The following is a 12652-nucleotide window of genomic DNA, read 5'->3' as shown; positions in this document are numbered from 1 at the left end:
GGTACAAAAAATATACCAGCAAATAAGATTAGGTTCCGGAGAAAGATAAAGAGTGTACAAACATTCAAAAGTTTTATTCAACTGGGATTAAGGGTTCGAGGTGGGACAGAAAGTTGGGGAGATTGTTTAGGACTCACAAATAGCAAGACAACGCGGACGGCTGGGATTTCGATTTCCTGTTTTAACGAGGACCGAACTACGGAGATACCGGCATCCGTGACGTGGTGCCGCTCGGATTTTTGATTTCTAATACTTCCAAACTCTTACTCAGTGACAGTCTGTTGAAGTGAAGTTAGATTATTTCTGAACTGTTCACTATTATTATTCAGTCTGTTTTTGTAGTATAATTATTAAACCAGATTTTGCGAGATAACAATTGGTTGGAATTCTTAATATTTCATAAAATTTAAAGCACCTTTTCAAATAAAGGAGACGATTTTTTAATCAAGAACGGAGATTTGCTAAAACATGTGTTGTTACTTTGACAGTCAGTCTACTAAGTAGAGGTATTACACACATAAAGGTATTGTTACGGGCTGTCAGGTCGCCAATACGCTAGTATATTCTAACTGCCTTATTCATAATAAAACGCGTTTCGAAGGTATAAACCTATGTTAGTTAAAACGTGTTTAAAGTCTATTGAACGTTCGATAAAATTCCTTATTCATGTTCGTTAGATAAATTTCCCATCACCATTTTGCCATTTTCTACAAAAAAAAACCTGATTTTAACAAATTTAACGTGGAACTCTCAATGGAAAACGACTTCTTTTCAATGTCAATGGATTGTCAGTTGTCAAAAGTCGATGTCAAAATAAGATCAAATTTCAAAAATCAAAGTTTTGAGGTCTGTAGGTAATCAATCCATGACGAATAACCAATGACATTCTATACATATGAACATATTATTCACAGTCTGGTAACGGAACGGCAAAAGTGTGCTTAAAGACTATTTAAGCACACTTTTCTCCTTAGTCGTGTGTCAGCTGTGTGGCAATCAACAAACCTAAGTGTGCTATAAAAAGTGCTTAATTAATACATTAACGACTCAAAAAAAGATGGTGGACTTATCATCGGTAAGGTTATTTTATTTATGTAAGATTGATATGCAAAAAGCGGAAGTAATTTTATAAAACGAATATTTTTTCATAAAATATGGTACAATATTATTGACAAGTCCCCAGACATGACCCGCTTGGTGGAAGATGAAAGGACACAGTCAGAAATGAAAGCAATAGAGTCGCTCTTTTCAACCGACTTCAAAAAAGGAGGAGGTTCTCAATTCATCGGTATGATTTATATGTTTGTTACCTCAGAACTTTGGACTGGGTGAACCGATAATGATAAGTTATAGCAAATTGGTCCATATCTGACAATGGCAACCATGAGAAAACCATAAAAGTCTTAAATTTGCTGCAAGTATGTGCGCAACAAATTTACGAATAACTCAATATCGCGATTTCGATAATTCTTTTTTTATAGGAAAGGATAAACTTCAAAGGCAGTTTGGTGATAGTTTGGTTAGGTTCTGCTTATGGATCCCCCATAACAAAATAACGGAAGTCTTCAATTCATCAGAGTAAAGTAACGATTCTAGACCGAATCTTTTTTATACTATCGGATATTTGAGGCACGTACCGTAACGTCGTTATGGTCAAGTAAATGTCATAATTGAATATGATGATGATCAATGGAACGCCTTAACGACTTACAGTAAGAGTGCGATCTGTGGCAGAACTGTCTGTAATAAGATTGCAAAGCGCTTACGTTCATTGCTGCATTGCAACTTTAGTAGATCTACACAACATTTGACAGATTATTAGTTAGTGTAGTTCACATTCACTAAAAATCTGAAAAACAACCGACTTCAAAAACATTATTCCAAAATAATACATTAATGTGCACTGATTAAACACTAAAAATATTGACGTATTTTTATAAAATCTAACTACTAAATCTAATTCTAGTAACGATTATTGTTATTTTTGGAGTCGGTTGTTTTTTGTTAAATTTTTTTAAAGGCCTTGTGAACAATGATTAGCTATATTGTATTATATGTAAAGTGAACGGCTTACAATACGTGAATAATTACATACTAGTGCTATTAACACGTTGTCACTGTAGTATCGTTACCTAGTGATAATAATTGATACTTATATACATCGCAAATATGTAAAAGCGAATATTTTTCACCTTTCCCGTACACGAGATATTAAAAGAGAGTTGGCGCCAGTTGGTAGCAAGAGAGATCTCTCTCTTGCTCTGGTGAAGAAATTCACTAACCAAATAAGCATATGTATATTTCACCAATAAAGGACTTAAGTATTTGGATTAAACCACATTTAAAATTTGACAAAAGCTGTCCTAAAAATATATGTTGATATCCGCTTACACTACGTATATACTAAAAAGATACCCTGGAAAAGATATATAAGTCTTAAAGACAAACTGTATTTCATTCAAGGTACTTAACATTTATTTAAATGTAGTAATTTAACCAGTTAAACTAATTATTTTATCTAAATTAAAATATTATATTCAAGTATTAGTTTCTCTCATTAAAAGTTAACTAAACTTATTAAATCCAAATACCTTTAGAACGTAAAGAAGTAACAAATACAAACACAAGCCAATAAATAAACATACGAACTTTCCCCTTTATAATATGAGTGTGATTTTAGATTAAAAACTTAAAAAATGTCCGACTGAACAGATCTTGATCGAAAAATAGGGACAGACTGAAGAATGTAAAACTTATAGCAACCCTCTTTTTCGTCTCTGTTTAAAAAAATACCTAATTCTCTACTCCACTGGATATATATATATATATATATATATATATATATCGAGTATAGGTTTATAGAAGGGTCCTACCAAGCTATAACAGATAATGAGCGTTTTAGCTCTAATAAGCGTCTATAAACGATGTTGAAATGAAATGAAATTATTTATTTTGCTTTCGAATAGGATATGTCCTGATATATAATATTACAATGTGTCCTCTGTCCAGTTTATATTAAAAGCATGCATAAAAAAAATAACACTTATTTTAATATTCATTATTACTATAAAAATATTTTCAAGCAGCCATTTAAAGAGTTTTGGTATAAACATTTTCTTTGACAGTATTTTCAAAGTCCTCAGACAATTTGTTACATAATTTTATACACACATTATGGCTATTTTTAAGAAAAAGTGTTGTTTTGGGACAAAGTTTCAAAACCAGTCTATGCGGCTATCTTGTTACTCTTGCATTCACCTCAACAGCTGACGTGAAAAGATATCTGTGGTTACGCACAAATTTGCAAGCCGCGAAAATGTACATACATGGTAGATTTAGTTTAGTTGTAGTTTCAAACCCCTGATAAGTTATTATGAATAAGAGCGTAGGTCTATAAGTATATTAGATTCTATATAGAAATATCTCTGTACCAATCAATATAATGCGTGTCTACTATTAAGTTATGACTAATTCTTATTATAAGATAGGTATGCTTTACAGTCAGATATTATAATATTGTTTAGATTAGTCTTAGTTCAATTGCATTCATTATTAACATTATATAAAATTACATAGCAAACGGTAGTCACTGGTTGGCTCTGCACAGGGTTTCCTAGGAAGCCATCCAGAGGAATTTAATACATTAAAGGTGCCTCTTTGTTTCTGTTTTTGAGACTGTATATTTATATTAGGCATGAAGACCAATGTATGTAATTATAATTAATAATAAATAAATGAAAAATTTAACTACATTAGGTTACCAAAGAGTTCTAAATTGAAATTAAAATTAGTATACAAGATGCTCTACAGCATAAAGTTGATTTTCAAAATGACCCTTGTTTAAAGTCCAACAGCTGTTTATAACAACGTCACACCCCCATCAACGTAACACGACAGTCTCTATTATAATTTTATCATCGTAATAGCTATTAATGTTTTGTGAACATTCAACAAGTTCTCTATTAAGGCGTGCAGTACTAATTACCTGAAGAATTTGGGGTCCGAAGCCAAATGGCAATAAACGGAACATTATAGATTCGTCATGTCTGTCTGTCTGTGTGTCCGTCTGTATGTCACAGCCACTTTTTTCTGAAACTATAAGAACTATACTGTTGAAACTTGGTAAGTTGATTTATTCTATAAACCGCATTAAGTTTTTTACACAAAAATAGAATTGTAACTTTTTATAGCCGTTTAATAAATTATTTAAAATCAAACATTTTGTTGTTTGTCTATGAATATTTTTTTAACTCCGACAAACTCCCACCAAGAAGGTCTCATTTAAATCCAAAGTGGCCAGAAAACGACCATTTCATACTTAAGCTCCTTTTAAAATCATCGACTTCATTCTTTTTCATCTTTTTGTTTTTCACTGTTGTAGAAAAGACCGCTGGAATACGTTACACGAGGGCAACGCAGGACCGATCGTTGTGGAAATCTTTGGGGGAGGCCTTTGTCCAGCAGTGAACGTCTTCCGGCTGATTATGATGAATTATGAAAGATTTTTACTCGATACGGAAAATTATCAGATTTTTCTAATTACATAACAATTACCTATCTAAAATTTTCGTGTTAAATTTCGAAACATCCCTTATAAGTTCCGCAAACGATTAATAATTCAATATTATTGCTCCAGTCGGAGGGTTTTAGATTAGCATATGATTTGGTTGAATTGTAATAATTATTCAACTTTGTTGTGGAAAAACAAGTTAAAACGATAATTACATATTTATGAGGTATATAATGTAGAGTGATCAAATAGCTGCGAACTGTGCATAAGATTTCAAGCTACGTAATAAATGTATTTATGTTCATATTTACTGATAGATTGACCGACAGATGGAAAAATGAGTAAACAACCAGATGGCAAATTTGACATTATGTGCAGGCAATTGAACACCATACAAAATAGAGTGAACTGTAAAGGTGGTAATCTCGACAAAACGGTGTTAATCTCCGTTTGTCATTTCAATTTTGTCGTCTCGAAGGATGGGAGGATCCTTTGCACAGGATGCGGGCTAGATTATTGGTACGACAAACGGCGCCTTTTTCTGACGTAAAGCAGTAATGAGTAAGCAGTGTTTCGGCTGAAGGGCGCCGTAGCTAGTGAAATTACTGGGCAAATGAGGCTTAATATCTTATTTCTCAAGTTGACGAGCGGAAATGTAGTGAATTTTTGGGTTTTGCTAGAATCCTGAGCTGCACTGCATTGTAATGGGCAAGGCGTATCAATTTCCATCAACGTCCTTCTCCCCTCGTCTCTTAATGTCATAAAAAAAGATAAAGCTATGTACAATGGTCTTGTGCACCCCAGTATCAGCTGGAACTGTAACGCTTTTTTGACAAAATTCGCATCCTCCTCACAGTGCACATTGAAGCAACTTTGCCACATAAAAAAATATGTAATCAAGTTCCTTGCGTGGTGGTTCCAGTACGATACGATGGGGGCAAGGGCGTACCTATAAAGACCCCAAAGGAGACATTTTTTTTTGTTCGACGTTTAGGTCCACCTCGAAATGTGATGTATAGTATTGAAACATATATTGATTTATTCCTTATAATCTCTAGATTACAACGGTATATTAATTTAGAAATGGTTAAACCGTAATACTTAGAAATACGACAAAATGTGAACGTCAAATTAACCTAAAAATCATATATAAATGTTAGTAATAAGTTATTACGTAATATCTTGACATAAAACAGAAACGGCCATAACTAAGCAGGGGTGTAAGTAGTACTATCTGATATCAAAATAAACAGAGCCTGTACGAAAAGTAAGGATACAGCTGATAAAAGATGGTTTACAATGATTCACATCATTACATGCAAAAATGTTCATCACACAAGTATATGAATAGTCCCAGGCGGGTGTACACCGACACCCCAATACTTCAGTTTAGCAGTCGGGGCAATCACCATAACCACTATACCAGAAAGCTTGCCAAAAATACTTAACAACCATCATTATAATTACAAAGTCATGTCTTAATAAAATAAGTACATATTTCATATAAATACTATTAAGGTAAGGTTTTGTACACTGTTCATCATAGGAAGAAAAACACATTGTTTATATAGTATAAATATTTATTAGTCGTAAATTAGTCAAATAGTTATTATCATGTTTTATAATTAGAATCTTATCCATAAACGATGCATGTGGCTCAATCTCATCTTGATGCCCTGCCCTAAATACCACCCAACAGACATTTCATGTTCACAGCAACAAATAGAATGTCTACCCACCAAACCATTGCAACAGTATCCGGCAAGAGTAGCTCTAGTATTAGAAATCGATGGGTCAACCAGTAGATAAGTTTTTCTACTTGTGTGCCTTGAATGTATCCTACCCCGTAGAAGGTATTTATTTTGAACAAAATTTTGTGTTCCCGGAGGACCAGTTCAAGTCTCCAGGCATCTCAGACACTAATTAATGTTTTCACACATTACGATGAAATCGTACTGCACAATCTACACAACGACTATCTGGAGTATAATATGCTGTAGATGCGATATTAAAATCTATGAAATAAACTAAATAATTATAATAATGCAAAATGAACTTTCACGTAACTCGAAAGAAACGAAAAGTACGGAATTCCGTTTTGACAGCAAAAAAATCAAAATGACAGATGTGAACTGTGAGTTCACAGATACATGTATAGACTTTGTCTATGTTACTTTATTCCATTGGACGGTAATATTAAACTATGTACTTAATGCTAAATTAGTTTAATCTCTAAAATAATAATTGAAATGAGGTTCATGGATCCAATAGATATTTGTTACTTTTCAAAAGCAGATTATCACTGTTACATTTGCAGTAATATTTTTATTTTCTCACATGAATGTTATAAATGTTTCATTGTACACATTTTATTGCCATGGTGACCGCAACTGTATGCAGGAAATGTATCAAGTGCTTGCCTTTTTATTGTAATTTCATGAACCCGGTTAGATTTTACAATTAAATATGGCCTGTTGATAATAATAAATTAATTACAATTTTACTAGCATAATACGATTAATAAACATCACCATATCCAGTGGGCCCAAAAAAAATGTCTCCTTTCCTGTGATTTCTCTCATATTTTAGTCTCCTCTTCAAAAAATATATGTTTAATAACAAATAAAATAGATCATCACAAAACAATCAAATCAAAATTAATTTATTCAAGTAGGTCAAGGAAATTACACTTCCAAATGTCAAAAGTTTTCTATTCTTTTTATATTTACTCCCAATTTGGAAAGGGTTTAATAAGAAGAAGTGGCGAGAAACTCATTACCACACTTTGAAATCAACATTCACAGCTTCATCTTTTTACAAATTTATTTCAGTTACAATATTTGTAAAGTGATACAACAACAACACTCAAGCGTCAGATACTCACCGCCATACACAAGTTAGCTACAATAAAGTTAATCTAAATTAATACTTAAACACAAGACCTATTGATAGTCCAGTCATTTAAGCTTAAATTAGGTAAGAATCTCAGAATTCGAGATACCCAGCTGTAAGTCTGTAAATACTTGTATATTGACATCCTAAAATGTATCCAAAAACCTACATATGGTAGGGTGTAAGAAACTATTAAATTTCAAGGACAAAGGTCACCCAAATCTTTAAAATGTAATTTAAATGAAATGTTTGTTCCTGTAAATTGTCTTAGATGAGGCAGTCTTTGAATTTCTCGAAGGAATTTAGATTCATTTATATCTGACAATATACGGAATTTAACTTTATCAAAGACATTTATAACCTTGCAATGTTTAAATAGTGCAAGGTCCGTATTTTCTTTGTATTTATAAAAATAATTTGGAACGATAGTTTTAAGAATTCTTTTTTGTAATTTGTATATATCCTCTAAATATGACTTGTACGTCCTTCCGTAACTGCTTAGTCCGTAGTTTATAACGGAATCCGCCAGAGCCATATATAATAATCTTAGGGCACTATATGGTAACTTATATTTTAAATATGCAAGTTTACAAAGCACCGATCTCAATTTAGCACAGACATGGTTTTTATGAGGTCCCCAATTGAGTCTATTATCAATCACAAGCCCAAGGTACGAGTATTCTTGTACATTTTCTATTTTAATACAATCACACGTCTGTATTGGATTGTGGAAACAACGGTGGTGGTGGGCGATTATAGCGGGTTCATTTTGTGTTTTATGATGAGACGAATGTACATACATAAGTTTAGTTTTGTCAATATTAATAACCAATCCGACATCATGAGCCCACATACACATATTATTGAAATCTGATTGCATATCATGTTCTGCTAAATTAAGGTATTTGTTTGCAACAACCAAACAAGCGTCATCTGCAAATTGGTACACTGAGGCTTTTGTGATTACACCACACATATCATTTACATATAGTAAGTATTCTAAAGGACCTAAGATTGACCCTTGAGCACAGCCGCTTAGTGTAGGTATCATAGTGCTTTTAGTGTTTAATACTTTGACTAATGTACAACGATTATTATGATAGCTTTTGATTAAGTTAAGAAATGGTCCCTGTATCCCATTTTGCGAGAGCTTTTCAAAAAGTATGTCGTAATTTAGAACATCAAAAGCCTTGCTGAAATCAATAAAAATCACTAATATATTTAGTTTATTATTTAGGTGACCATTTATTTCATTAGAGAATTTTTCTAAAAGTTGCGAAGTACTCTTGTTTTTTTGAAAACCAAATTGATTTTCGTTTATTATATTGTTTTTGGTTAGAAAAGCATTTATGTTATCACAAATATATCTCTCTATTATTTTATTTATGCTCGATAAAATTGTTATTGGACGATAATTATTGTAATCATTCCTTTCGCCTTTTTTATATATTGGTCGTACTATTCCTATCTTTAACAGATCTGGATAAATGCCAGTTTTAATGGAGCAGTTTATGAGGTGTGTTAATATTGGGACCATCTTTTCTGAAATATATTTAAGGTCATAGGCTCGTATGCCATCATAACCTGGACTTTTATCAATATTAAGTTTTTTTAAAATTTGACTTACTTCTTCCTTTGTTGCTTTTCCCATCCAGATAGCGCGATCAGCAATGTTATTATATACATTAGGGTTTAGCAGTTTTCCGAAGTGACATTTTTTGGTGATTTTCTTAACATTTCTATCAAATTCTTGTATAAAATTATTAGCTAATTGTAATGGTTCTAGACTAAAGGATCTTATTAAAATTTCATCTATACTTTTTGTGATTTTACCTGTCAAATAATTTATTATTTTCCACACCATACGGGGGTTATTAAAATTATTCGAAACTGTTTTCATGGTGTACGTATATTTGAGCCTTTGCGCATATTTATTTGTTTTATTTCTGTACTTATTATATAGAAGCCTATTTTTTGCATTATTCATGTCTTGACGCCATATGTAAAAAAGTTTGTTACGTTTTTTACACATTTCTGTCAGACGGCTATTACTCCACTCACATGAATTTCGCTTAGTGATATTAGTTGGACTTTCAATTCTACATTTGCTATAAGCACAATTAAATTTGTTATATATATGCCTCATAATATCATTGGGGTCGTTGTAGGATAAAGAATATTCCAAATCCAGCATCAAAAGTTCAGCTCGTAACTTAGTTTTATCATAAGTGAACTTATCTCGAACTGTGTATGTACTTGAGTTATTCATGTTATTAAGTGCAAATGCACCGAGTAACGCGCAACCGATTATAGAATGATCCGCAGGTGCAACGTTTACTACTGCTGTGTATATATCACACTTAGAATTATCACGAATTAGGACGTGGTCGATACATGACTTTGTTATATTATTGCCTAATTTTTCTATACGCGTACAATTATTGCTGATGCCACATGAAAACCCTAGATCAGACAAAGTGTTTAAATATTGTTTAATTATGGGGTGCAATTTTTGGATATCTTTGTTCATATCACCCATTATAATGAATGATTGATTACACCCATATTTACATAATAATGATGACAATTCGTAAATAAACCTTCTTTTGTCTGTGTTTGGTGGTCGATAAACAGCGCATATATTATATTTATTTTTATTTGGTAAATAAATTTCTCCTATTATATGTTCGAATTCATTTAAAATGAAATTGTTTGTACGTGTAAAATTCAGACTGTTATGAATATACATTAATATTCCTCCTCCTTTTTTGTTTGACCTAAGTACTTGAAGTGTATAATTTGTTAGTTGAAATAACATGCTTGTATCCTGTTTTATATTCGCTTCAGTTATCATTATTATGTGTATTGTGTGCAAGGAATTTGATACTATATTTTCTAGCAATGCAAAGTTTTTGATAATCGAACGAATGCTTACATGAAATAATAGCAAGGATTTATTATCAAACGGTAGTTGGTTACAGAAATCGTTCCAGTGAGTGCAACTTATTTCTAAAATGTTGTCACTATCCATATTAAAGTGTTAGATAGTTATTAGAATGATAAAAAACAAAAGTACTTAGATTTATAGACTTACAGTTTTTTAGGTATTAACTTCATAATGTCATCCACTGATCGAATCGATATAATTTTTGCACTTTCATTTTTTCGCACTAATATAGCACCATTTTTACACCATATATATCTAAAAAGATCCTTTAATTCCTCTTTCGTTTTCCACAATAAGAAGCGAGTTGCGGGGGCCAGTGATTCACGCATGTACAGTTTGTTTCCCTGCCTTCCAGTGTTTGCTGCTGTGAGTGATCCAGATTTGGAAGCTAAAATCCACTGATCCCGGATTCCATCGCGAAGGGTCACAGAGATTATGGGGTCTGGTTTTAATTTTTGATTTATAAGTTTAGGGTTTTTCTTCCAATGTGCCCTTAAGATGTCATTGGGATTAAGGTTTAAAGGTCTATAGTATATTAGAGTCTATATAGAAATATCTCTGTACCAATCAATATAATGCGTGTCTGCTATTAAGTTATGAATAATACTTATTATAAGTTAGGTATGCTTTAAAGTCAGATATTATAATATTGTTTAGATGTCAGTCTTAGTTCAATTGCATTCATTAATAACATTACATAAAATTACATAGCAAACGGTAATCACTGGTTGGCTCACAGGGTTTCCTAGGAATCCAGAGGAATTTAATACATTAAAGATGCCTGTTTGTTTCTGTTTTTGAGACTGAGACTGTAAATTTATATATAATTAATAATAAATAAATGAAAAATTTAACTACATTAGGTTACCAAAGAGTTCTAAATTGAAATTAAAATTAGTATACAAGATGCTCTTCAGCATAAAGTTGATTTTTAAAATGACCCTTGTTTAAAGTCCAACAGCTGTTTATAACAACGTCACACCTCCATCAACGTAACACGACAGTCTCTATTATAATTTTATCATCGTAATCGCTATTAATGTTTTGTGAAAATTCAACTGATCCTCAATTAAGGCGTGAAGTACTAATTACCTGAAGAATTTGGGGTCCGAAGCCAAATGGCAATATAGATTATAATAATTCGTCGGAACATTATAGATTCGTCATGTCTGTCTGTCTGAGTGTCCGTCTGTATGTCACAGCCACTTTTTTCTGAAACTATAAGAACCATACTGTTGAAATTTGGTAAGTTGATTTATTCTATAAACTGCATTAAGTTTTTTACACAAAAATAGAATTGTAACTTTTATAGCCGTTTAATAAATTATTTAAAATCAAACATTTTGTTGTTTGTCTATGAATATTTTTTTTAACTCCGAGAAACTCCCACCAAGAAGGTCTCATTTAAATCCAAAGTGGCCAGAAAACGACCATTTCATACTTAAGCTCCTTTTAAAATCATCGACTTCATTCTTTTTCATCTTTTTGTTTTTCACTGTTGTAGAAAAGACCGCTGGAATACGTTACACGAGGGCAACGCAGGACCGATCGTTGTGGAAATCTTTGGGGGAGGCCTTTGTCCAGCAGTGAACGTCTTCCGGCTGATTATGATGAATTATGAAAGATTTTTACTCGATACGGAAAATTATCAGATTTTTCTAATTACATAACAATTACCTATCTAAAATTTTCGTGTTAAATTTCGAAACATCCCTTATAAGTTCCGCAAACGATTTATAATTCAATATTATTGCTCCAGTCGGAGGGTTTTAGATTAGCATATGATTTGGTTGAATTGTAATAATTATTCAACTTTGTTGTGGAAAAACAAGTTAAAACGATAATTACATATTTATGAGGTATATAATGTAGTGATCAAATAGCTGCGAACTGTGCATAAGATTTCAAGCTACGTAATAAATGTATTTATGTTCATATTTACTGATAGATTGACCGACAGATGGAAAAATGAGTAAACAACCAGATGGCAAATTTGACATTATGTGCAGGCAACTGAACACCATACAAAATAGAGTGAACTGTAAAGGTGGTAATCTCGACAAAACGGTGTTAATCTCCGTTTGTCATTTCAATTTTGTCGTCTCGAAGGATGGGAGGATCCTTTGCACAGGATGCGGGCTAGATTATTGGTACGACAAACGGCGCCTTTTTCTGACGTAAAGCAGTAATGAGTAAGCAGTGTTTCGGCTGAAGGGCGCCGTAGCTAGTGAAATTACTGGGCAAATGAGGCTTAATATCTTATTTCTCAAGTTGACGAGCGGAAATGTAGTGAATTTTTGGGT

This window comes from Leptidea sinapis, chromosome 37 (genome assembly GCF_905404315.1).
Source record: "Leptidea sinapis chromosome 37, ilLepSina1.1, whole genome shotgun sequence".
Taxonomy (NCBI): domain Eukaryota; kingdom Metazoa; phylum Arthropoda; class Insecta; order Lepidoptera; family Pieridae; genus Leptidea; species Leptidea sinapis.
Note: the sequence above shows the minus strand (reverse complement) of the source record.